This window comes from Phyllobates terribilis, unplaced genomic scaffold (genome assembly GCF_046119375.1).
Source record: "Phyllobates terribilis strain yellow unplaced genomic scaffold, ASM4611937v1 Scaffold_338__1_contigs__length_2061084, whole genome shotgun sequence".
Classification (NCBI taxonomy): domain Eukaryota; kingdom Metazoa; phylum Chordata; class Amphibia; order Anura; family Dendrobatidae; genus Phyllobates; species Phyllobates terribilis.
Window position 1 is genome coordinate 1,432,698 of NW_027363098.1, and position 5,302 is coordinate 1,437,999.

Sequence of the window (5,302 nt, forward strand, 5' to 3'; positions counted from 1 at the left end):
GTATCTGTAAGCCAAAACCAGGAGTGGAAGAATCACAGTTAAAGTATAATAGAAACACGTGACTACTTCTGTATTTATCACCCACTCCTGGTTTTAACTTACAAATACTGATGTAAAATACTGACCAAATACTGAATGTGTGAATGTGGCCTTAGAGGAATATCTCTGTGTGCAGAACTGTTAATCAAAGAAATCAAAATGTTAAAAAATACATTTCTGACATTTAAAAAAATATATCTGTGATCATGACGGTGTATGGCACAAATCGTTCTCCTGAAACCATCCCTCATATTAATTATTTTCTTTCTCCCCAAGCAGTGTCTCATACCACTTAACTTATAATAAATGATACACAGGAGACTTTTTTTTTGGATATAATTTGCCATATCGGCCATTTATTAACAAACAACAATAACCAATGAAAGAATTGGCGGAGGTCCTTGGGGCTACAAGATCCGGCACATGTAGAACAAGGCATTTTTCCATAGAATTATTTTACTCTCAGCCGTAACCCCAAGCTCAAGGGCACCACACCACAATCAGTGGTAAAGGAAACACCACCACTGGCTCCAAGAGTACACCCCTGTCCAGAGCCCCACTAAGTGCCAGATCAGCCAATTAGTAATTCCATCCTGAAGGGAACCATCTCTGTAAATTCCCACCCATAAAAAATTCCACCAACCCCAAAGACCCCCCCTACTGCCCCAGCCACTGTGACTCACAGTAAAAATTTATAACCTTCATCATAAGCCCGAGCCATAAAACATAACAATATACAGTACAGACCAAAAGTTTGGACACACCTTCTCATTTAAAGATTTTTCTGTATTTTCATGACTGTGAAAATTGTACATTCACACTGAAGGCATCAAAACTATGAATTAACACATGTGGAATTAAATAGTTAACAAAAAAGTGTGGAACAACTGAAAATATATCTTATATTCTAGGTTCTTCAAAGTAGCCACCTTTTGCTTTGATGACCGCTTTGCACACTCTTGGCATTCTCTTGATGAGCTTCAAGAGGTAGTCACCGGAAATAGTCTTCCAACAATCTTGAAGGAGTTCCCAGAGATGCTTAGTGTAACGGGTTTGGGAGGCGGAACCCCTGAGCAACTATACAAGGGGGCGGTCCTTGTAAGGAAGCGGGTGGCTCCCAGGGAAGACGGGCAGGTAGTCACGGCAAGTGGCAGTGACAGTCTCTGGGTAGAAGGGCAGGTAGTCACAGCAAGTGACAGGGACAGTCTCTGGGTAGAAGGGCAGGTAGTCACAGCAAGTGACAGGGACAGTCTCAGGGTAGACTAGCAGACAGGTAGCAGGTGGACGCTCCCAGGTGAGCGGGCAAGAGTCTCTGGACGGGCAGGTGGTCACATCAAGTGACGGCAGAGCCTCCAGGTAGGCTAGCAGGCAGGTAGCAGGTGAGCGCTCCCAGGTGAGCGGGCAAGAGTCTCTGGACTGGCAGGTGGTCACGGCAAGTGACGGCAGAGCCTCCAGGTAGGCTAGCAGGCAGGTAGCAGGTGAGCGCTCCCTGGTGAGCGGGCAGGCTGGTCCATAGACAGACTGACAGGTGTCGGAAGGCAGACCGTCGGACCGCAGGCTTGCAAGCAGGTAAGCGGATATCAGGCAGATATCAAGCAGGAATCTGGCAGGTGACTGGCAGGTAACTGGTAACGGGACCTGAGGGCTGAAGCAGAGTGAAGGCTTTGCAACAACATTGCTCGGGCACCTCCATTTTGGAGGAGGTGCCTTATATATGGTGAGGTCCTCCGGCCATTGGCCGGGGACTCCTTAGGACGGTGCGCGCGGCCCCTTTAAGAGAGGGGGAGCGCGCGCGACCTAAGCACAGTTGCCGGGAAGCAGCGCGCGCTGCCAGCAGAGCGGGAGGAGGACGCAGGGCACGGAGCGGAGAGGTGAGGGGAACAGCGTCCCTGCCTAGCAGGCGGCAGGGACGCCGACGCTACACTTAGCACTTGTTGGCCCTTTTGCCTTCACTCTGCGGTCCAGCTCACCCCAAATCATCTCGATTGGGTACAGGTCTGGTGACTGCGGAGGCCAGGTCATCTGGCGTATCACCCCATCACTCTCCTTCTTGGTCAAATAGCCCATACACAGCCTGGAGGTGTGTTTGGGGTCATTGTCCTGTTGAAAAATAAATGATTGTCCAACTAAACGCAAACCGGATGGAATAGCATGCCGCTGCAAGACGCTGTGGTAGCCATGATGGTTCAGTATGCCTTCAATTTTGAATAAATCCCCAACAGTGTCACCAACAAAGCACCCCCACACATCACACCTCCTACTCCATGCTTCACGGTGGGAACCAGGCATGTAGAGTCCATCCGTTCACCTTTCCACTGGTCTAATGTCCATTCCTTGTGTTCTTTAGCCCAAACAAGTCTCTTCTGCTTGTTGCCTGTCCTTAGCAGTGGTTTCCTAGCAGCTATTTTACCATGAAGGCCTGCTGTACAAAGTCTCCTCTTAACAGTTGTTGTAGAGATGTGTCTGCTGCTAGAACTCTGTATGGCATTGACCTGGTCTCTAATCTGAGCTGCTGTTAACCGGAGATTTCTGAGGCTGGTGACTCGGATAAACTTATCCTCAGAAGCAGAGGTGACTCTTGGTCTTCCTTTCCTGGGGCGGTCCTCATGTGAGCCAGTTTCTTTGTAGCGCTTGATGGTTACTGCAACTGCACTTGGGGACACTTTCTAACTTTTCCCAATTTTTCGCACTGACTGACCTTCATTTTTTAAAGTAATGATGGCCACTCGTTTTTCTTTACTTAGCTGCTTTTTTCTTGCCATAATACAAATTCTTACAGTCTATTCAGTAGGACTATCAGCTGTGTCTCCACCTGACTTCTGCACAACACAACTGATGGTCCCAACCCCATTTATAAGGCAAGAAATCCCACTTATTAAACCTGACAGGGGACATCTGTGAAGTGAAAACCATTTTCAGTGACTACCTCTTGAAGCTCATCAAGAGAATGCCAAGAGTATGCAAAGCAATCATCAAAGCAAAAGGTGGCTACTTTGAAGAACCTAGAATATAAGACATATTTTCAGTTGTTTCACACTTTTTTGTTAAGTATATAATTCCACATGTGTTATTTCATAGTTTTGATGTCTTCAGTGTGAATGTACAATTTTCATCGTCATGAAAATACAGTAAAATCTTTAAATGAGAAGGTGTGTCCAAACTTTTGGTCTGTACTATATATTTCCATTAGATATCTCTAAATTCCCTGATAAAAAGAGGGTGTGCAGGTGAGACTTTTCCCATTGCTGTCCCCACAGGAATGGCCCCTTTTCCCACACTTTTCCTTTTATACTCCCTTTTACTATCCCCTCCCACTCCCTATTGATCCAATCCCATAGACCCCATTCAAACTTTATTTTTCTCTCCTGGCCCAATCACCGTCATGTGGGCCTCTGCTTATAAGTACGGCTCTGGCCCCTTTAATATAGCCGCCCTTCTGTTCACTACCAGTCATAAGCCGCCCATCCATGGAGTCTGTTGCAATCATCCTTTTCGGTCACACCAACCACAGCCTCCCAGACCCCGGCATTGGATGCATTGATACATAATGATTTAAAGATTCACAATTGGATTCAGGTCTGGGCATGAGTGGACACAGACAATTCCACCTGTTTTGGAAGTGGTAGTGGCCCCTCTTACCTTTTGGACCCCTGTGTAGCTACACAAGTTGTACCAGGTTTGCACCTGGGTCTGGGGAAAGTGAGCTCATCAATGTTTTCATCATCCAGGAACTGCCTTCCCAGTATGGCACATGAGGAAGGGTATTGTCCTGCACTAGGAGGAACCAACGGTCCACTGCACCACAATAAGGTCTGACATTGGCTCTAAGGATTTCATCCGTGTACCTAACAGCAGTCAGGTTGCCGTTGGCTATCACATGGTGCCCATCATGCTGGGTGACGGTGCAGACTGAATAACATTCACCACGGCGTCTCCAGACTTTCACATCTATCACTTGCTCAATGTGAACCTGCTATCACCTGTACAGAGAACGTAGGACCTGACAATTCTGGTGTTCTCAGGTGTATGCCAATTGAGTTGCAAGGTGCTGAGCTGTGAGTAAGGTCCTATTACAGGACGTCGGGCCCTCATACCGCCCTCATGGAGTCTGTTTCTGACAATTTTGGGTGTAACGTGCTTCTGGTTATGTTGTAGGGCCTTTGCAGTCCTCCTGTTCATACTTACACAAAGGAGCAGATATTGGTCATGATGTTCAGTTGATGCTCTTCTACAGTTCTGCTCCATAAATTTAGAAGCTGCTTAAGGGGTGCACGCGTGTGGGGTGCATGTGTAGCGCCCCTGAGGGTTCGGTCGCCACAGAGGTACTGCATCTCACCCAGAAGTGTGGTATCTCACCCTCAGGCAAGGAAGGAGTACAGCTCAGGACCCTAACACCTGCATTCATTACACCACACTTCAGAGGGCAGGGCGAGATTGCTCCTACAGGAGAGCACAATCCCTGGACCCTGGCTGGAGTGGGGGGGGGGGCCTAGTAAGGGGGAACCATGTAGTGGGTGTGGGTGGAGGACGTAGTTAAGGAGAGCACATAGAAGAAAGATATAAAATAGTGAAGCCATCTTAGAAAGTCAGTTCAGTCAGAGGAGGAGAGTGGAAGGTGCAGGGGCTCTGTAGGAGCTCTGCTCCAGAGACGGGCCTAATCAGTGAGGCCCAAGGTTGAAGAGAAGGAGAGAAGAGAGTAGATGGAGCAGAAAGGCTCCAGGAACAGAAGAGAGGACCCCAGGGGTACGGGCAATGCGAGAAGCCACCAGTGCGCCCGAATCTACCGGGAGGTGGAGGGGTCAGGCTGCACACAGGGAACCGGTCCCTCAACTAGTAGAAGATTGAACGTCTCAGCTAGAAAACGGAGGCTGCAGAACATTATGTCATGTAGCCAACATCCCATACCAGTCTCACCAGGAAGGTAGCTATATAGGACCCAGGGGACGGAGCAGACGTTGCCCGCCAAGGCCCGCAGGTACTAGACTGGAACACTTGGTATGAGGTTCAGGGAGACAGCCAGAGAGAAGACACAGAAGGGGGTCCTGCTGTGTACTCCGGAGCTATCTGAGGGTGGACTGAGCCCCTCACTGAGTAAGCGCAGCACGACGAGGGAGATTGCTTTGGCGCCTGTAATCTGGACTGCAACAACTGTGAGTAAAGACCCTGGGACTGCACTATCTTGTCTCTGTGTTTCTTGCTGCGCCATCAACCCCTGCACTTCAACGCCCAGCACAACCTGCAACATCATCTACATTGCCCTGGA